The sequence below is a fragment of the Pteropus medius genome, unplaced genomic scaffold, assembly GCF_902729225.1.
Source record: "Pteropus medius unplaced genomic scaffold, Ma_sr-lr_union100, whole genome shotgun sequence".
Taxonomy (NCBI): domain Eukaryota; kingdom Metazoa; phylum Chordata; class Mammalia; order Chiroptera; family Pteropodidae; genus Pteropus; species Pteropus medius.
The window spans coordinates 15,755,495-15,778,796 of record NW_024340849.1 but is presented as its reverse complement, the minus strand read 5'-3'; the positions used below and the strand labels follow the sequence as shown (position 1 = coordinate 15,778,796).

The following is a 23,302-nucleotide window of genomic DNA, read 5'->3' as shown; positions in this document are numbered from 1 at the left end:
TTAAGCCATTTCTAAGACTCGCTTCAGTCCAAGAATAAGCTGAATGTGTATAGCTTTTGTTCTACTCACATCTATTTATCTGAATTTGAGCATCAGTTGACTTCTGGCTTGTTACATTTTTTCTACATAAAGATGCAAATGAATCTTACATTATAATTTATATTTTGACTAAAATTTAGTAAAGCCAGCACAAACTCACTAAGAGATTTGCATTTTAGAGCCTCTGATCTCCCAATAATTTATTTACTAATTTAATTAAGTTCAGGCAATATCAACAGAAATATGAGATTGAATGTGTTTTCAGGGAACAAAGAAAGTCTGGGAGAAGAGGAGGATGGGGACCGTACCATCTACAGCCTTCTCCTCCTCTTCTATCTTGTTGTCTTGAATGTCAGGTGCTGGCACAAGCTCTTAACTCTGCTGCAACCACGCTTCTCTCCCACACTCTCCTTAGGACAGACCCTCACCATGTCACTTAGCTAATTCCCACATTCACTTCAGGTCTCAAGGAAAACATCATTTTTCCTTTAGGATGCCATCTTGAAACCCCCAAGTCTGAGTTAGATCCCTTCCCCTCCTACTTGTTCTCATAGAACAAAGATAATTTCCCCCATTTTGATATTAACCACACTTAACTATTGCCTGTTTACTTCTCTCTCCTCCATAGAACCTGATTTTAAGAGTAGGGCTTATACCTCGATCACTCTTCAACCTTGTTGGCTGTGTAGTTCTTTTTTCATGTAAACACATAAATACATGCAAATACAAATTATACAATTACATAACAATTATACAACAGTGTATTATGTACATATATGACAATGTATTATTTTTACAAACATTTGTAGAGCATTTTCATCCACAAACAGTGAACAGTGTATCTGAATTAGGAAGGTAGCACTGTACCTAAAGAGCAAAAATTAAATTTTATAGATGTTTCAAAAATTTTGTCAAAACTCATAGATAGTATCAGCTATCAGATATAGAGAGTGAAGGAAAAGTAAGAATCACAGATGGCTCCAACGTATCTATCCTTCACAACTGAGTGTCTGGGCTTAACTCTCCACACTGGGATGGCATGATAAGAGCAGAAATGTCCGGTACAGTGGTGAGCAGAGGGACTTACATCTTCATGACACTTTCAGGTACTTTTCTTATCTCACCTATACTCAAAGGTAAGCCTTTTCTGGATGTCCCTTGGCATATGAGAAATGAGGAGCAAGAAAATAAAAGATCAAGTTCTCCCGGTCCATCCAAGTTAAGCTATAGGGCATTTAAAATATTATGATGTCGCTTCACGTTATGACCTCCAATAAGGAAATTTAATTAAATTGATAGTCTGGTGGAAAAGTAGAATTGATAAAAGAGAGATGAATATGTATATGATTTTCAGGACTACTAATTTTTAGATGGAGGAAAATAAAGCATGTTGAAATAAACCGTTTAGCAGTCCTGACCACATAACATTACTAGTTATTTTTAAGCCAAACAAACACAGAAGGTACTTATAAAAGGGAAGGATTGGAAAAGCAGGAAGAATTTAAATTGTTCACATAGATAAGAGTTAGATAAGTAGAGAGTTTAAACAGCAAATTGAAAGAAAAGAGAATAAATTAATAGATGATAGGTGACAGAGTGAAAATTATATACATAGTAGATAAATTAGATTGATAATTAAGGATGGGTGGAATATTGATAGAAAGGCTGTATGGAAATTTTTAAAATTTGGACAGATGCACAGATCAATGAAAAGATAGGTGATATACTTATTAAACCAGGTCTACGACAAATCGTTTTTATTTTCTGTTTAACAGACAAAAGAAGACTGCACTGACGAGGTTCCACTGCTAAGTGGGACAGATTATAGCTTGCCTATATTTTTACAGATGATGGAGTTTCTTGATCTCTCGAATTTTATGTACAAAGAGAGCTGCAGCTTCATGATGGGTGATCCCTTCCCTCTACATTCTATGTATGCTCTTCTGGAGGCTGCTCCAAATCATGGAAGCAAACCCATCTAGTCAAAAAAATCTGCCTTAACATCCCAGAAACATTTCCACCTGTAAATTCTGAGGTCTTAAAATTAGAATCTGCTACCAATTATGACTTTACAAGTTTTAGGAGAGCCCAAGCAAAGCACATAACTATAATGGCATAAGCTATGAGTATTAATAAGTATAAATTCTGGGATAGATATTAATAGTAAATTTTTAAGCAGCAAATTTTCTTGGTTCTTAATAAAACTTTAAGACAAGAATAAGTAATTTTAAAAATTTTTCTTACATAGATAAATAAGAACAGGAAGCAAAACAGAAAAAAATGAGAAAAAAATAGAACAGTTTATTTGGATATGAGTCCTGTATTTTAGCAAGCAATTAATCAGAAAGGGAAAATGTTGTTCAAGAATATTAATTACCTTGCATGACCTTTGACCATGACACAGTGGAGTTGTTTGCTGGTTTTCAAATCTCTGGAAAAGAGAAGCAAAAAATGATTTTTATAAAACCATCTTAATTATGTTTGTGGATTAGGGCTATTTTAAGTATTTTTTTGTTTTAGAAATAGCTGAGACAATCATTTTTCCTTTTTTTTTTTTTTTTTTCCATTTTATATTTTTCTTTGTCTTCTTTTGAAGACAAAAAAAAATCCAAGTCATCAGACGAAACTTTTGGTGTTGATAGTTTTCTTTTTTTTTCTCTCTCTCTACAAAATTCAAGACATAGAAATGAATTTTTGCCATTTGCCCTCCAGAATAAAAGGAGGATTTCCCAAACTAGGTCCTAAAACAGGATTCTTGACCATGGCTGCTGCACATTAAAATGACCTGGGGAGTTCTGAAAAAACACAGGTGCCAGGGGCCCATCTTCTGAGATTCTGATCTAATGGGTCTGGTGTGGACTTTGAGTATTCATATATTTTTTAAGTGGCTAAGATTGATAATCACCACCCTAGACTAGTGGTTTCTCAAACTCAAGTAAGAAGAAGGAGAAGGCAGACGTTGAGAATAATAATAATAAAAACAAACATTTTCCATTTTCCAGATTCATGGTATCCAAACGTACTCTTTTAAAACTGATTCGCCTAAGGTTGTGATTGGGATGAAGACATCATGGTGTGTTTTCTTTCCTATTTCTTCTTTCACAAAATGCCAAAAGCTTTTAGTTCTGTCATGCGAATGTGATCCTTACAATTATGATCTTTTTAAATCCAGAGTTATCAGAAAGTGTGAGAAAAATCCTGTCTAGATCTAATCTGGGAGATTCTGGGGACAAGGTGACTCATGGAGCATCTTGTGTGCTGGACACCGGGGCAGGCTTGGTAGGCTCCTCTGGAGACTTGTTATACTAGATGCTGAGAGTTCTCAAAGAGAAAATAAGAAGGGGAGATACTGATCAAAATATCCCAGTGGTCGCTTTCCATTTTTTTTGACATTATGTCCCTAATATCTATCATATGAGATAAGCTGTTATTTAGAAGACAGCCAAAATTAGAACGAGATTGTGGAATGGGAAAATGTGGGGTCTTTTCTCTTTCTTTCTTATATAAATCTTATTTATAACATTATCACGTGACCACCACATAAATAATAATATTGGACTTAGATTGATTACATGATCAAACCCAGGCTCCAAATAAATAGGGCAAATTAAATAGAATTTACATATGTAAAAGTAGAGAATAAAGTCAACACAGTCAGGACCCACGGAAGAGATACGTAGGCATCTTAACTTCTCGGACCAGCAAGACCAATCCTCACTGGCATGCACATCTATTAAAGTTACTGTCTGCATGAACGGGTCCATGTCAGGTTTTCTGGTGCCCAACCATTTTCCATAAGTTCAGATAAAGAAAAATGGACATAGACAGGTTTAGATTTGAGCCGAGGGTCAGCCCATCTGAGTTGGCACACCACATTGATCTTGGAGTTATGCAATCAATACAAGAATGGATTACGAGGCACAGCACAGTTCACTCAGCATAATCACAGCTCACATTCATCACCCTCAGCCTTATCAGGCCAACAGAGTTGACTGCAAGTGCACCTCCCAGCACTGTGCTGCAGGAGTAGAACAAGGGCCAGTTGCCCACACATTTTGAAGGATCTTGTCACAAGTCCTGTTGATAAGCTCCAAGGCCCATTTTGAAGTTATTTTTTTGCTAAGTTGCAAATGTTCATACTTTCATTTCCATCATATTCTCACAGGCAAGATGCCACTAATACGTTCTCCTAAGATTCTGAGTCAAGCCAGACTTTGTCTTCCTTAATGTCACCTTAAAAGCTCACAGAAGCCTGAGAGTGAAAAGTGGATTCTAGCCTTCCTAAAATTACTGTAAGCATTCAAAACATAGATAGTAGTTCTGGAAACGCTAAGAAAGCTGGAAAAATCTTGTTTAAGGCTCTACACAGTCACTGAATGTTTCTCCTTTCCGCCAGAAAACCAGGCCCCACAAAACCTTAAACACATCTGGCAAAGAGCATGTGTGCCTCCTGATCTTCCCAAGGAGATACATGTACATCTATCTCTATCTCTGTCTCTGTCTCTGTCTCTGTCTCGATCTCTGTCTAACTCTATCTTACAAGGAGTCCTACACACAGACATACACAAATATCTATACACACACATATATAACATATATATGCTACACTTATGTGATAACTATAATATGATATATTACACTTAAATGTCTTACACTTTTAATCATGATACTCAGAATTAATGAGAAGCAGAGTAATAAAAGTTATATCATATAAAGCAACAATGTATAGATCAGCTCATCATTATAACACATGGTCAAAATTTCTAATGGGTCCTTAGTAACTATTGAACACATCAGCAGTTTTGCATAGCACCTAAGCCTCCCTATGGCATTTCTAGAAGCTTAACATTTTCTCCTGCCCAGAACAGCATCAAAGTAAACAAGTTCCAGGGCCACATCAGGTTAACTCAGTCCCAGCCAGTTACTGGCACCAGTTCACTTCCCTTTCATCTGAGAACAACAAAGATCTCTTCGGGTGGCTACTTTGGTGAAGGAATAAAGTAGTAAACCTTGTCAGGTCCCTTCAAAGGACAAACCAGGTACTGAAAGTGAAGCGGAGGTGGGAAGGGGGAGTGTAAGAATATCATAAGCCCATTAGGTTCAGAACCCTTTGAAAAGAATTGTGATGGAAAAGATGTGTGTGTGTGTGCACGCACACGCGTGTGTGTTTGTACATAAAGTGCGAGCTTCTGTAAGAACCTGGGTCTGCTCTGTGGAGACCCAGGGCTTCAACTCGCCTACCAAAAAGACTTATATTCCTGGAACAGTCAACCAGACAGGTAAAATGAAAGGTTACGCAATCATTTCTGAAAACTCAATGTCATTTTCCTTTCATTCTAGTCCCTTTCTGCAGTGGATTATCTAGTTAGATTAATTCATACTAAGGTGCAAATGGTTGTTGAATATCACTATGATAACCTCTCAAGAGGTGGGCTGTTTTGGGAGTTTGGAAGTAGCTTCTTTCCCCAAATAAACTGCTAATCAGCAAAACACATGTGGAAGTTAATTTGTGAGAACAGAGACATTCCTAAGAATTCTTTCTACTTAGAAAACATGCATACACCCCAATCAAGATAATAGAGGTCTGTAACTAGGGGCCTAGTTTCCAAAAAATTGTCATTTGCTGATTTTATCATCATTATATTGAAAGGATAAAATCTCAACCAAAATTAGTGGGTTTGTGCCTTTAAAAAAGTTTCCTTGTCTTACAATCATGAAGATATTCCTGGATATTAACTCTTTCACCAATGAATTAGATTAAATCCTTGGAGACTTTATTTATCCTCCTCTTAATAATTTCATGTAGTAAATGCTCATGAAATATTCTAATCTTATCTCATTTTAAAAGCATAAAACTTCCAAAGGTCTGTTTTTATGTCTTTTACAATCTTCCAATGTGTCCAAAAATCCTTTTAGAATCAACATATCCTTAAAATCTTCTTAACTTCTTAATCCATTGGTTTATCAACTCACTCATTCATGGATTTACTCAGTTACTATAGGCTGGGGAATTTAAAAGCATAAGTCTATGTTTGTGGAACCACGACATTATGTGAGATTGATATTCTTTTGGCTATTAAGATTGATTGATTCATCTGTGTTCCAGCTAATATTCTGCAAGAAAGGCAGAAATGTAAAGCTTGAAAAACATTCCATTTAAAGCCTGTAACTATCTCCAATGCCAGCAATAGCATCAGTAGTGACCAGCAAGCCAAGTATTTGGTTAAGGTAATTGGGTCCAGAAGAATCACTCACGTTATGTCAACAGTAAGACAAAGCCCAACTCAACATCAAATAGAAAGCAACAGAAATGGTTTACAAATAGACATTTTTATAAATACCCCTCCTATGCCATTCTTGATTAAAATGCAGATTCATTCATTGAAAAAGGAAGCCCCCTTAGATTGTCTTTCCCTGCTATCTTTCTAGGCACTGGAAGCATCCTCCCTACCCTTGCCAGAGGCATGTCCTTGCCTAAATCAATGATCTTCTATTCCTCAGTCATTCAGGCCTCTTCTTCCCGAAAAGATCAGAATTCTGAAGAGGTAGAATCTCTAACCTCTGCAGGTCTTTGCAAACCTCATCAAATTCTAAGTATATGTATGTTATCTTGTAGACATCAAAGCTGGAAAAAAGCAGAACAGCCAGACATGTAGATATCTGGGACCGAAATTTTGACCTTTTCTGCTCAGAATTTGGCACCCATAACATCACGATGAAATGAAAAGAAGAGAATTACCTGACCTTTGGGATTCCAGGAGGTAAACATAAATGGAGTTGGTGTGCAGGGCTGTACCTGTCTGAACTGGTCTGTTGGCACAGAACTGGCTCACCTTGAAGGGCCAGGTCACAGTCCGCATAAGGCAATGGCATTTGAAGAATAGATTTAAATTGTAATCCAAGGTTAGGTTGAGCATCTGGACAACAGAGAACTGTTAGCTTTGTCAGACGAAACAAACTGAGCACCCAAGGGCTCGGTGAATGGGGCAGAGTAAATCTCTTTGACTTGGCTCATCATGAGGTGTGACCAAATTCAGAAGCATATTTATCATTCTTATGAAATTGATGCCCAGAGAGCCAGCCTAATTAAATACTTTGTTTCTGCTTTCCAAAGTCAACATGGTTGAATAAACCTAGCCTTTTTCCGAAAACTATCAACAGTTTGTTTTTTTCCTGGTACCCAGAGATTAAATTTCTCCCTCAAAGACTGAACCGTTTCCAAGCCCTTTGCCACTCTGCAGTGTTCTGCATAGCGTTTCTGACACAGTGTCCTCAAGTTCCACTGGTAAGACATCAACTTTTTAATTTCAAAGCAGAAAACATACACACACACACAAATGCTGATTTATTCTCATGCATCCCAGTGGAAAAGTATGCTAGAAAAGTGTCAGAACATTAATTTGATGAATTAGTTGCTTATCACTTATATTAATTAGCAATGTGTTGTTATTTTTTCCTCTGAATGGAGGTGAAGTTAAAAAGAATTATACTAGGGTAAGATTTTCAATGTTTCCATCTCAATGTTAAGGAGTACAAAGGAAATCTTCTAAATATCTTTATCTTAAATATTTAACTTCTTAGATCACAGCTCTACTTAGATCTTTTTGCTCTTTGCCATTCTTATTAATATTAGAATCAGATAATTAAAATATTCTGAGTATCAGACATTAATCCTCATGTAAAAGAGGTACTGGATTTATTTTCATAAATTTCACAGGCTCACCTACTGAGCGGTTACTGCAACCATATCTACGTCTCCCAGTTTTTAGGATTCCCATAAAGACTTGTGATGAGAGGAATGTATTTCTTCTTACTCTTGTTTTTTGTTTTTTGTTTTTTAAATTGTATTTCATTAAATCATACCTTTTAAGTAAAATATCTAGCATTCTTAGAATGGACTTTTAAACTTCACTTTAATTTTCTATTCTTTGTATAAACTAGATATATTCATTTCTTAGGGTTACCATAATAATAAATCAAAACAAAACAAACAAAAAACAAAAACAAAAAATGCTTTTACTTCTGGAGGCTAGAATTATGAAATGGAGGTGTTGGCAGGGTTAGCTCATGCTGAAGGCTCTGAGGGAAAATTGGTTCATGCCCCTCTCCTAGCTTCCAATGGTTGCTGGCAGTCCTTGGCATTTCTTGGTTTGTAAAGAATCTATGCCTTAAATTAAGACCTGAAACTATAAAATTCCTAGAAGAAAGCATAGGGTAAAAGCTCTTGACTTTGGCTTTGGCAGTAATTTCTTGGATATAACACCAAAAGCTAGGCAACAAAAAATAGATAAGAGCAATTACATCAAACTAAAAAGCTTCTGTGCTGTGTAGGAAATAAACAACAGAATAAAAGGCAACCTATGAATCAAAGAAAGTATTTGTAAACCATATATCATAAATGGTTAATATCCAATATATAAGTAACTGAACTCAATAGCAAAATATGTATATGTATATTATATATATATATCTCCAATTAAAAAATAAACATAGGAACTGAATAGACATTTTTCCAAAGAACATATGCAAATGGCCAACAGATATATTAAAAGGTGTGCAACATTACTAATCTGGAAAATGAAAATCAAACCATAATGATATATTACCTTATAACTGTTAAGACAGCCATTATTTTAAAAAATAACTATTAGCAGGGATGTTGAGAAGGAAATCCTCATACTCTGCTGGTAGAAATGTAAAATGGTGCAGCCACTATGGAAAACTATATGGAGATTTCTCAAAAAATTTCAACTAGAACTACCAAATGATCCAGCACTTCCTCTTTTGGGTATATATCCAAGGGAATTGCAAATAGGGCCTCAAAAAGATGATCTGCCTTCCCATGTTTATTTCATCATGATTCACAATAGTCAAAACATGGTAGCAACTTAAATGTCAATAATGGACGAACAGATAAAACATGTTATACGCATACAGTGGAATATCATTCAGCATTAAGGAAGATGGAAATTCTGCTCTTTGGGACAACATAGATGAACCTGGAGGAAATTATGCTAAGTGAAATAAGCCAGGCACAGAAGGACAAATATACATGACATCTCTTACATGAGAAACCTAAAGTACTCAAAAGCGTAGAAGCAGAAAGTAGAATAGTAGTTGCTTGGGGCTGAAGGGAGGAGGGAGTGGGAAGGTAGGTAGTAACCAAACAGTACAAAATTTCGATGATACAAGATGATTACTCTGTCCCAGAGGTCTACTGTACAATGCAGTTTACCGTATGGTTAACAATACTGCATTGTACACTTCAAGATTTGCTAAGAGAGAAGATCTTATGTTAAGTGTTCTTATCATAAAAAAAAAAATAATGAGGGCGTGAGGAAACTGGAGGTGATAGATAAGTTTATGACTTCAATTATGATGACGGTTTCAAGGTGTATATCTCTAAACTCATCAAGTTTGTATACATTAAACAGGTACACTTTTTTATATGTCTATTATACTCAATAAAGTGGTTGAAAAAGATAAAATTAAAATTTAGGACAATGTCATTTAAAACAATTGCAGGAAACTCTGCGCTCTTGTCATTTTTGTAAATATAAGACTCTTATAAGAAACAAAATAAAAGCCTACCCTAATCTGGTGTGACCTTATTTTAGCTTGATTACATGTGCAAACACTATATTTCCAAGGCAGGTCACATGCTGAGATTCTGAGTGCACATCAGTTCGGGGGAACACTATTCATCCCACTCACAAGGTAAAATCAATCTCACGTTCAGGAAGGAAGCAACAGGAGTGAGGACAGGGCTCTGCTGAGGAGGGGGACGGGTCACGTGAAAGCCAATCTCTCACCAAGAGGTCAGCACACTTTCTGATTGTAGCGTGTGCTCAGAAGCTGCCACACTCGGAAGGATTTTCAGAGCTTGCCATTGGCTCTATTTTCAAAAACAAACATGCTCCCAAAACACTCTCTTCAGATACTTCGGCTCTTTTTCTTTCTTCGTTTCTGAACCTTTTCCCCTCTGTTCTATGAATTTCTAATTCCACAGCTCTCACCCAATCTCCCAAAATGACCACAGAGAAAACACTTGATAGCACTCTGCTATAGCTTGTGATAAAACAGAGAAACTTCAGGGCAAATGGGGGTGCTTGCCATTTTATAATATTGATTTTGATATGCATATGTGTGTATTTATCTGGTTTTCTCTTAAGGCACTCATTAAATATATTTTATTCTTTTGATAGATTGTGCTAGCAGAAGCTTAGAGGATCATGCCAGCAAAAATATGACCAAATTTAAGATTGAAGGCGCATTCGGCTACATTTTAACGTGTTTATGAATTGTCTAACATAGTTCTCAGAAGCATAAGACACTCTTCATCATGAAAAACAAGTTATTTCAATATACCTGTGGTGCAACTAGCCATAGGAAGAAAGAGAGGATGATTATTGCATAACAATTAGTAATCTCGGGCACACTGAGAAGAGAAGGGGTTTCCCCAAGGATTGGGAGAAACTGGTACCATGCATGAGAGGGACGGGGTACTCCTGCAGAGCTGGCAGCAGAGCCGGTATTGGAACAGTAGATATACACAAGGGATACCCAATGAAGGGTGTAACTTCTTGGCAGCTTTTTCCTCGGACTCTGAAAAAAAGCCATATATGGCTGCCAGCTCTAAATATTTTCCCTATCCAACAAACATAATTTTCTCTCATTACGCACACCCTTTAGTAAAAGCATCTCCACAGCCAGCCACTCAAACAGGGATAACCACTGTTTATACTTTTTATACATACTTTCAGAATTTTTATGCATATATAAAAAAATAAATATTTTTAATAAAGAGCATATATACAGAAACAACTGTATGTGTAGTTTTCACTAACAAAAATGCCATCATATTATATATTATTCACCTCTGTGCCTGCGAATTTCTTGTAACATATTCTCCAAGAGCTGTCTATATCAGTAGTATGGGTTTACCTTGATCAAACTCTATAGTACTTTGTTATATGCATAATTTATTCAAGGAGTGCTCTATAGAGGGTATTTAGATTTTCTTGGGCTTTTTTTTCTATTACATTAATACTGAAATAATCATCCTTAGATTTGTACAACTTGTATAAATGGTAAATTCTTAGCAATGAAAATCTAGCATCAAAGATGTATCTTTTAAAATCAGTTTTAAAAGATATTATCAAAAGTCTCTCCAAAGAGATTAGACTAATTTTCACTGACACTTTTTTTCACTGACACTAATTTTCACTGACACTTTTTTTCACTGACACTAATTTTCACTAATTTTCATTTGTATAAATGTCTTACGCCACCCGAGGACATATATGATTGTTATAATCTTTGTCAATATAATAGGTGCAAAATAATATCTCCTTGTTATAACTTACATTTTTTAAATTGTATTTTGGGGAAAGCTCACATTTTCATCAGCTGCCTGTTAAAATTTAGTAGAACAATCATTGCAACATCCTCCACCCCACTTGATATAAAAGAGCCTAGAGAAGGGAGAGGGGTTACATGTTGGGGTACACAGGTGAGCAGAAGGGGAGGCTCCTCTTGTCATTTTGATTGTATGTGTTGGAACCAGAAGGGATAGTTGGGTTCCTCCTCCCTGGGTGTGTATTTCCTGGACCATGGCCTGTAGCCTTCAGTAGAAAAGGCGAAGACAGCACCTGGCTGGCCCTTCACCTTTCTAGGCAGCTCCTAGGAAATGAACAAGGCAAGCCCATTCTAACAAAGGTAATAGTGAGACATGAAGTTGTAGTCACCAAAAATGACTGAAAAATTATAAAATTGGACTAAATTACCTCTCAGATCTATCTGGTGGTAAAGGAATTTTTGATAAAGAAAAGTAGGACAAATATATTTTTTAAAAAATAAAGAAAACCTTTCTCATTTATTCTGATTTGAGGCACCTCCAACTTTTTGCCTATGTATGAATGTATTTGCATATCTATATATGTGTAAACATGTAAGACTGTATATCTCTGTGTGTTTCTGCGCGTGTATAAGTGCTGTCCTAAGTGAACAAATCATTATTTTATTCAATTTTGGGGTTTATTAGAAAATGACCCTAATTATCTTGTGCAGTCCTGTGTTTCTCATACTAAATTGCAGCTACAGTCTTCCTGGTAACATCTAATTGCTATCTTATTAGCCCAAGCTTCAACCTGAAATCAAAAGTCCCTTTGAAGCAGGGCTAGAAGTCACAGAGTACATATATATGTATAGAAATGCTGAAATTCTTTAATAGTAGAAGGAAAATATCCACTGTGCAAATTTTCTGTCTTCTTCATCCATCCCATCCACAGTAACCCTTCTTAACCCACAGAACTTCCCCAGAATCCAGTTTTTAAAAAAAGGATTAATGCCTAGCCCCAGCACAAGATTCTATAAAGCTATTGCCAGTATCCATTCGAATTAATCCCATTGTTACACATTTTAAATATAACCCCCTTTGAAGGATTATATATAGCAGAATTCTGATTATTAGAGAAAAACATTTAAATGAACATAGATCATCTCATACCGTAGCTTATTTCCAAAACCAAAAGTCATTTGCAAGTTTGGAATTTTATCAAAATTTTACATTTAAATATCTACAATTAAATAATTGGTTAGTTTTTAAAAAGTAGTATCATTTTGAAGGTAGAGTGAACTGAATGACTCTTTAACAAGTTTAGGGTGTTCATTCAAAAACTGATAGCATCGTGCGTTCATGTATGGTGAGTGAGCCTTTGTGTTCCCATGGCAGCTAGAACAAATCAGTAGAAAAAAAAATTTTTTTTAACTTATTTGAATGCCTGTTCTGAATCAATTCCACTGAGTTTAGCCTTTCAGTTATTCCCAACCTGGATGTCCACCTTTGCAGATTCACATATACTAGTAAGTTCCCCGGTTGTTATTGATAAAACGATGACAAACAAAATAACACTATCCATGTTGAATCCTGAGAAAAATCAATCTCACATTGTGTTATTCTAGAGAAGGATCTTTCTCTCCATAACATAGCGTTTTGTTCTATGTCTCCTGAGAAATTTCATATATTCTGCCAGTTACCTTCCATTAGCTTTCTCGGTATACTTAGAACACCTAAGTGTTGATGATGCAAATATCCCAGTGTTTCCGATGAAAACACAAAACAGTTTCTCCTTGTGATGGCTTTGTCATCGAATCCTTGCTTTCCAGACTCAGGGATTATTTGATTGCTTACACCCCATGCGTAGCTTGTTTGGAAAATTAATAACCTATCAATTAATAAGTCATTCACAAAACTGGCTTGATGGCTTTTAATTAACTAATTGGTTGACTGAATTGAAAGTGTTACAATTCAAATAAAAAGAGGAAAACCAGAGCATTGATAGGAAAGGCTAGCACATAATTACCAGAATGCTTTACTGTTAGAGTACAATATACTCATATTTTCTACTCTGTTCTCTTTCATATTTTAAAAATGTGTTATTCACAAGCCACTTAATTAATTGCATTTCCTATCAATAGATCCTAACCCACGATTTGAGAAACGATGATCTAAGAAAGTTTTTCGAACATACATGGCCTGACCCAGCATACCTGAAAGATTATACTACAGCAGGACTCGGGTGATGCCAAACAATGTATATTTTTAAGTCTCCTCAGGTATATCTGGTATACTTAAAAGATACACTCAAAACCAGTCTGTGATCAAAGCACAGAAGGTTAATCTATTGTAAAAATATCAGTTAGTGTGAAATAAGAACATGAAATGGTTCTATGATCAGGTAGAGTCTCACCTTTTATAGGGACCAGACTTAGTGAAGCCACAGAGCTGGGAAGTCTTTTCCCTACACGAGTGGGGGAGAGAAACTGATCTTATATATCTCTTTGAGCATATCAGTTCTATGCTTCCCATATTCGATCTGCAAACTGGGTGCAACATAATCAATTAGGTTTCTCACTTCTAACTAACATATTCATTCATATCCTTACTTCATAAAATTATAACCAGGTCATCTTCATTGGAATTTAGGATTGTCCGAAATGTTAGACTCAGTCATCACTAAATATCTCTTCAATTACTTCCATGGATGATTAATCACCTTCATTCATCAAAGCAGGGACTGTCCGTTTTATCTATCACTTAATTCCCAGTGCTTAGAGCTGTGTTTGGCACACATTGGGCATCAATCAATATTTCAATAAATTGTACCTAGAGATTTCACTAGTCTGACCCCAAGAAGGCAACCTAATTTTGTGTACCTCTAAGTTCTTAGGGGAAACCACAACATGTTCTCATGTGCAAACAACATTAAGCATTTAATTGAATTGACTCTAAATAAATTGACAGAGGGAAGAAGATATTGATGTCAATAAGAGAGTCAGGTAAACATCATGCAAATCCCATCTCTTACCTTGTTGGTATATGAAGATAAATATAGGCATTGAAACTAGATCATTTTTTTTTTGTGGCATGTTAGATGAAAACTCGGAATAGTATGCGTAAAGCTTTACAGTGTACGTAATAGCAAATAATACTAAACCAAAACAAACCAAAGAAGCAAGCGATAATAAAGAGTAAGCTAAATGTTCAATGGTAGAAGATTTGTTAACTAAAGGTGGTATGTTCTACTCGATGGAATATTATGTAGCCATTAGAATTTATTAAGGATACGAAATACCAAATGAAAAGGTTTGACATAAAATTATAAACACACTATTTTCACACCTATGTTAAATAAGGCACCTATCTAAGGGGAAAACACATATATCGAAGAGTAAACAAACATAAATATTAATAGTGATTGTGCTGGGATGGAGAAGTAGTGCATTTTTTTCCCCATTCTCTTATTTCTAAAGTTATTTGCAAGTTGTTAGAATATATATTTTAATTGCCATGCCAGCCTCCATTTCTCATTCTGACAGACCTTGGATTTTCCAGCCAGTGGTTAGGCTGAATGGACCTACTCCCCGCTCCAGGGGACCTTGGTTAACATAAGCCTGCAGCATATTCCATCCCACTAGCCAGAGTTATTGGCTCAAGAATAAATATATTTACTCAAAATTATATCCTGAGGGCTAGTTTTTATAATTTCATGCTTGGTACCAATTATCTTAGCCCGATTTTTCTTGAAAGCATAACCTAAATCAAGAATTAAAGTGGTAACATTTTATTTGTAAGGTGCAAGCCCTTGGCAGATGAGAGAGAAGAAAGGAAAGTAATCTTGAAAAGATCAAAGCAATATGACGTGATACATTCCACTGGCTCCCCCTTCACAAGGGCTAAGATGCACAGCAGGTGACTCAGCAGGCCTGCAGAACTGCTCCAAGATGCACTTCATCTTTGCAACACTTTAGGAGACATAGCTCTTGTTGAATACGGTCTCTCTCTGCAGCTCTCCATGAAAGTGTGTCCAGGACAGTAATGCACTGCGCAACATTCCTGCACATCACTCCTTACTTTTGTTCTCCTTTGTTCCCTCCCTTCCCCCTCACTGTCCTAGACTTGCTCCTACACAATAATTAAGACATTCACATTTGCTTCAGTTTCTCCTTTCAACAGGGCTACAACTACGACAAATTATTTTTAAATTCTTTTTCAATTTACCAGTTTTTCCTCAGTACTGCTGTGTTGATCTGGTAATGATGGGGTGGAAATTCATTAGAATCAGCATTCGGGTTCCTTATTTTTATTTATTTTCTTGGCTGATACTGTTTGAAATTCATTGCATGAAGAGCAGACCTTCCTAACCCTTGTATCCTGATGGTTTATTGTTTCCTGTTTTCAGTCATTACTGGGCATTATAACTACATTTTAGAAAGAAGGCACCTATGATCAGGCATCACTCTGCCATTTTTACCCAGAAGTGCTACCTTATATGTTTTTAAGCAGGAGACAAAATAATTAGCTTAAGCTTACATTATATTCCATCCCCCTAGCCAGAATTATTGATTCAAGAATAAACATATTCATTCAATATTATATCCTGAGGGATTATTTTTTGGTCAGCACACAGGAAAAGATATTGTGGAGCGTGGGCAACCAAAGAGCCCACGTTTCTTCCTTTTATCAATTATATGAGCTCACAATGTATTGAGCATATCTATTTTTTGTTTTATGGTAAATACATGCATCATTGTTTAATTTAGTTTGCCTATTTTGTGACATTCAAAATTTTTCCAACCTTATATATTAGATCTACTAAGTGTTATGGGAATTCTTTCATTGATTTGACTTTCTCTTTATCTCAAGGTAAGTGCACTAGGCAGAATTTTGACTCCTATGGCCTTCACCCCTTGGTATTACAACTGTATATGATTATGATACAATATAATATAATATAATATAATATAATATAATATAATATAATATAATATAATATAATATAATATAACATAACATAATATAATATCATGTCATATAATATAATACAATACAATATAACAAATTATATTATACTATATACTATACTATACTATATACTATAATATATTCCAGGACTTCTAATCCATGAAAATTATGAGATAATAAATGAGTGTTGTTTTGAATCACCTCTAAGTTTGTGACAATTTGTTATGGTTGCAATAGAAAACTCATACAGTGAGGCAGTTTTATAAGCCTGAGAAAATGGTGATGCTTTAAATCAAAATACAAAAGCCAGGAAAGAGACCAATTTTGAAACTTCATCTTTCTTGTGAAATACTAATCTTCCTTTCAGTTTAAAATAAAATTTAAGGAGAAATTTTGACTAAATAATAATTGCTTAGTGGCAAATTTTAGAGAAGGCCACTCAGAGCTCAATACAACATATCATTCTTATAATGAGCATTTTTCTCTCATCGGATAAAATCAAGCTAGTTTGGAGAGAAGAATGTTATTGCAAATCTTTTTTCTGTATTGCAGTTATGCAGTGGGTCTTGGGAAAATATAATCTTTTATTTTGATTATGCATAAATCATTTGCTTTAGATTTAGGTTATTTGATTGCTACCAAAATTTGCCCATTATCTGTCAGGAGAAATGTAAGTCTTTTTACAATAGAAAGCATTGCACAAAATTGCAAACTGACTCATGTTAAAGCCATAAAAATTTGTTTTTGAAAACAACTAATATTACTATGCAATTGCTATAAAAAAGGAAATTATATCTCTTTCAGTATGTTTTGTGATTAATAAGTATTTTCCATTATCGTAACCTAGTTTATAAAAAACACGTTAGAAATGAATATAAAATTAATAGTATCTGTATCTCCTTGAAGACAAAACAACAATCCAATTAAAACCCTACACAATAACAGCCTACAACAGGAATTCTGAATCTTTCACATTACAAATCTCAATTAAGTTCTCTAATTTAGTAAAGATTTTTGTTTCAGTTTTATTGAGATATAATTAACATGCAACACAGAAGTTTAAGATGTACAGTGTAATGACAGAATAAACACATATTGAGAAACAATTAGCACAAGTTTAGTTAATGTGTATCACCTCATATATTTACAAAAAAATTTTTTTCTTTGTGACGAAAATTATTAGGAACTACTCTCTTAGCAGCTTTATATTACATTCCCAGTATCTAACTTATTAAAGACTTTATGTAGTTAACAGTCTTAATTGTTGAGTTGAGAGCCTTCAATAATTTTGTTCCAAGTTTTTTTTTCTGTTCAGAAATAAAAAGCTATCCTTTTTCATTCTGCCATGGTTTTTCTTGAAAAGGTAAAATCGTATCACAATTTCTGATTTTCTCTCATTCAATACTTAATAAATTAAGAGGAAAAGTTAATGTTCTAATGATATCAAACTTTTAAGTGGCATTTTTGTAAAATATACATACTTCCCCATTTCACTATTCTCTTACCTACAACGGCAGGTTACCAATTTTAAGCAGAATTATGTCTAATGAGAATTTAATAGGGATGGCCTCAAATTGACTAACAGTTACCACCGCAAAGCGTAATTCCCTTTCTTGTTAATTCACATGATCATTAAAAGGGTGAACTTCCTTTTATTTGTCAAGAACTTGCCTTTGAGAAGCTGGAAGCAGTATGATGATGTAAATGATACTGATTTTCAGCCAGAGGCGAAAATAGATTTTGTTAACATCATTTTCACCAGTGGAAAAACCCAACTTGTTAAGGATATATGGAAAAATATAGGGACATTGTTTTCACTACCAAAAAATTTCAAACAAATAGCCTGATTTCACCTTATGTTGTTCAGGTAATTGAGAGAAAATGGGCCCCGCCCCTACGCTATCTTTTCTGAATTGTTCCACAGCCTGAATTCCCTTGATAACTGCCAGTCTACTTCCTGAGTATCTCACTCCGAAATCATTTTCTCCTGTGGGATCTTAAATCACTGACCACTTGAACCGCTCCTTCAGCAGCTTTTGCTTTCCACTGAAACTAGCTGCATGTACGTAGAGAGATCTTTTCACTTCTCCTTCGTTGTCAATAGGAGTAAAGGAAGAAATGGGAAGGCTATTGATATTTTCTGAGTGTCTAGTAAGTTGCAGGCACTTTTAGTATATGGGAAATTGATTTTCTGAGTACTGTCTAATCCCAGAAAGTTACAAGCAGTAACGCCCTGCTCAAAGATGCCCAGACAATAACCCTGTTTTCTTTCTGTGGAAATATGAAGCTGGCATGACTCTGAGTTTTGTCCAAATATGTATTTGGAAATTGCAACTTTGGTTAACACATTCACAAAGGGAGGTGTATAAACTGCTAATGCAAGTTCTCCCTTATGTTTATAGAAATACTAAAACTAGCATTTATTGAGCACTTTCTGAGTGCAGACACTGTTCTAAAAAACTTTACATGATTGTTTTATTTAATTCCCATGACGATGTAAGTAGGTACTATTTTTGTTCCCATTTTACAATTTAGAAAACTGAGATGCAAGTTTAGGTAATTTTTACAATTTACCAGGCTGGTAAATAGTGAATTTAAACCTGATCAGCCTGGATCTAGAGCCCTTGCACCTAACCACTACCACGGTTCTGAATGTAAGTCGCTGGTATAGAATGACTGTTCTATAGCGAGAAATCGAGCTGCTCTGATCTGACAAGACTGACTCACATGCACAGTGTCACAAGCGACATGGGCCATCTCCTCACCGCTCCAGACTACTGGGGTCCCCCACTGTCAGTCAGAGACTTGAGACCAAGAGAAGCTATCTAATCATCTTACACAGGTTCTTGCTCTGTGCACTTCATGTCCCATGAGATTTTGCCACCCTAGCCTAACGAATTTGAAATGTAATCTCTAGTGTGTTTGGATTCTTCTTGCGGTTCTTAGGTCATCGAAATTTCAAATTATGGGTTATCAGCCTCTAAGATGGCCCAAATAGTAGGTGCTTCCTGCTAGTTACACTTTTGTGTAAACCCCTTCTTTTGTGTGTGGGCTGAACTTTGTGACTTGCTTTGAATTAATGAATGGAATACAGAAGAAGTGATAGGATGCCACTTCTGAGATTAGGATATAAAAGGACTATTTTTGTCCTAGGCGCTCTCTCTGTCTCATTCTCTCTCGGATTATGTTGCTAAGATGTGGAAGGGGTGGAGAGCCAGCTGCCATGCCCATGAGGTAGAACTGAAGAGGCCCCCACAAGGTAAGGAACTGAATGTTGCAAACAGCCACGTGAGTGAGCTTGGAATCAGATCCTCCCAGCTGATGCTTGATAGGGTGGCAACCCTGGCCAACACTTTGACTGAAGCCTCATGAGAGAACCTGAAAAAGACCCAGCTGGCTAAGCTGCTTCTGAAATCCTGATCCACAGAAACTGTAAAGTGATAAATGTTATTGTTTTTTAACTTTTATGTTTTGAAATAACTTGGTTACACAGCAATAGAATTTCTTTATTATGTATCACAGACAGGAATAAACACTTTGCATCTCATTTGCTTTCCATAATAACCCTGTAAAATAAGTATTATTATTATGACCCCTTTTATACATTAGGAAGCTGAAGTACGAAGAAATAAAATAGTTGGGTTAGGCTCATGTAGCTTATGAATGTAGTACCTGGATTGTTATCGAAGAATTTTTAACTACAGCATCTGTAATACAGTATGCGCCAATAAATCTGTGTTGATTAATTCATTGATTTGACATGATCATGTTCAAAAAACTACAATAAGATAGAACAAAAGACAAGTTCTATTATTTCTATTCAATGGTAATAGACCTGGGGGAAATGAATTTTCCTCATGAAGACTTACTTAGTATGCCTCTTTTATTGTAGTGTTCATCTAAGACTTCTGGTTTTCTTCTCTGTATGATTAATGCATCTAGAGTTATGTTTTCCCTTACCCAAAAAGTGATATAAAGCTAGCCTAGCCAGAGATCTAACAGTCTCTGTCTTTCACTATACCTTTCTCTAGATATTTGCATTACTTCCTGGATTCCTTGAGCAGGTAGCCTCTACTTACACTTCAAGTTTCTGCATTTTTTATCCTTCCACTATTTAGGACACACAATTCCCCTTATAAGCTTAAGTCTTTACCTGAACCAAGGTGTTTTGAAGAAGTTCTGACCCCATGTTCTTGGGCATATCATCATGATTAGTTGTCAAAGCCCAATTAAACATGTGTTCCATAGAGCTTTGTAATTGACCTCCGTCCAAATCCCAAGACTCTTTTTTTATTTGGTTACTTTTAATAATGGCTTAACCTTTTCAAAATATTCTATATCCTCTCCATTTATACATTGCTTTTAATCTTGTGGCCCTTGTTGGCCATGCCAGTCCACATCTAGAAATGACAGTCCTGTGTTCTTACCTTTTACCTTACCCTACTGCCAGAGGACCAGCTTGGTGAGAAGCTGGTCCTCTGGCAGTAGGGTAAGGTAAAAGGTAAGAACAACTTTTTTATGTTGACAGCACATCTACCTATCTGAGAAGACTCCCAATCTCTGCCTCCCCATCACAGTGCTTTTCCTACAACTGGCCTATACTTTACTTCATCTTGAATCTCCATCATCTACTACTTGCCTGGACAATGCTAATATAAAACCCCTAGAACATTGTACTGTACCCAACACCTTGGACATACTTTTAACTTTGTCTGGAACAGTGTTTAAGATGGATGATTATTCTTATTAATTTTATCATTAGTAAAAAGAGTATAAAAATATTCAGTTTATTAAATGCCAGTAACTGTGCTAACTGCTTTATGAAAAAAAAAAATCTTATTTATTGCTTCTAACAATCAGGTAGTTCGTTTTGAATCCACTTCAGAAATTAACAAACTCAGGTTCTTGAAGCTTAGCAAGATGCCCAATATCAATGAGTAAAAGAGGCAATTTTCTATTCCAGACTTCTACTTCTAGTTGTTGTGGAGTACCTGGTATTATGTAAAAATCTTCTGACCAAAACAATTGTAAAAGTTGGGTGAAACTCAAAACAGCTAAATGAAAGCATCAGAGAGCAACCAAGACACCCAGACATTGAAACGAGTCCAAAATATGCTGTTAATTTAGGGTAGAATATTGGTTTTCAAGGTCTGGGGAGTGGGAAAATGGGGAGATGTTAGTCAAAGAGTATGAACTTTCGGTTATAAGATGAATAGTTCTAGCTCCTAAGGTATACCACGGTGACTATAGTTAATAATACTCTATTATGTACTTGAAATCTGCTATGGCGGTAAATCTTAAGCATTCTTACTACAAACACACATACCAAAAAAGGTAAAATCTATATATACAAATATGCTGTTATTTTTACCACTCAAGACTTCTGTCAATATCAGCAAGGCATGCAAGCTATGGGTTTCTGATTGTCTTACTGGACTGAGAAAGCAAAAACTGTAATTCAGGATTATGGAGGTAGTCAGGACTTGAGGGGCCAACCTCTGGAGAGAAAAAAGAAAAAACCCTCCAGGGAAGTAAGCTTGACATTCTGTATGCAAATTCCCATTGAGGCATCTGCCAACATATGGCTGTGGATGCATCTGGAAAGACATATAGAAAACAAATAAAACATAGTTGCTAAGAGGCTGAAGAACTAAGCAGATATTTCCCAGTCTCACAGAGCTGTGGGAACAGAATCAAAACATAGGACTTACCAGAAAGGAAAAAAAATAGCCTCAGTTTTTCAGTTGAACTGAAAGGCTACTCTCAAGGCATAGGGAAAAGCTAAAATAGACACATCTTGACTAGATGAAGGCAACCTACCTAAACTCTTTCTTAACTGCCTTCCAGAAAATAATTAAATCCTTTCTGAAAGAAATAATATCATCCAGATCCTCCACTAATTTTTATACCCACTTCAGACATTTAGTAAAAACATTAGCCTGCGTGCCAGGAAACAACACCAAATGAGCAAAACATGAAAGAAAAACAGAAAAAAGGGGGAAAAAAAAAACCTCACACTGAGTCCGATTTACATAGACATTGAGATACATGTAGTATATATGCTAAAAAAAAAAAAAAAGATAAAATGGATGTTGGAGAGAACTGGAATATATTTTTAAAGTCCTAGAACTGAAAAAAGTAAAAACTGAAATTAAAAATTCAATAAATGGATTTAACTGTAGACTAGAAAGAGAAGAAAAGAGGATTAATTAGCTGAAAAATAGGTCAGATCAAAGCACAGAGATAAAAAAGATGAAATATAGAGACTAGAGGATTAGAGAAATACAAAACATACAGTAAAGGTTTAACATAAATGAAGTTGGAATTGCGTAAAATTCAGACAGAACAGAGAATCAGAAATATTTGAAGAGATACTGGTGATGGTGAGGCCGGCCTTGAAATAGTAAGATCAGAAACAAGACAAGGATGTTAACTATTACTGAATCCATTCAACATTACATCGAAAGGCCTAGCCACTGCAATTAGAAAACAGCAATAACAAAGGAACAAGGAGAGAGTGAAGGAGGAGGTGAGAGGAGGAGGGAAGGAAAGAAAAAGGAAAATGGAAAGAACAAATAAAATGTGAAGATTTACAGGAAAGAAATAAAGCTCTCGTTATTTGCAGATGAAATGATTGTGTGTGAGAAAATCCAAGATTTTACAGATCAACTACTAGAATGAATATATGCCTTTATCAAGATCTTTGACCAAAACAGTAATTCATAAAAATAAATTCTATTTCTATATACTAGCAACAAATACTGTAAATGTGACATTAAAAATAATAGTATTTACAAAAGCAAATTTACAAGAGGAATATCTAATGAAAAGTATATAAGTTATCTATTAAAAAAAAACTATAAACAGTACTAAAATAAACTAAAAAAGACCCAAACAAATGGAGGGATATACAACATTCATGGATTATAATATTTACTATTGTAAAGATGTCAATTT

At 35.4% G+C, this 23,302-nt stretch overlaps 1 long non-coding RNA gene across 1 annotated transcript in view; it reads right to left on the bottom strand.

Annotated features, from left to right (window-relative positions):
* Positions 1-2,386: 2,386 nt before the first annotated feature.
* LOC120585121 (uncharacterized) overlaps positions 2,387-23,302 on the bottom strand; it is a 257,701-nt gene continuing 236,785 nt past the window's right edge. The window contains exon 3 of the long non-coding RNA XR_005648233.1: positions 2,387-2,470. This is a non-coding gene — a long non-coding RNA (uncharacterized LOC120585121). The remainder of the gene's footprint in view (positions 2,471-23,302) is intronic.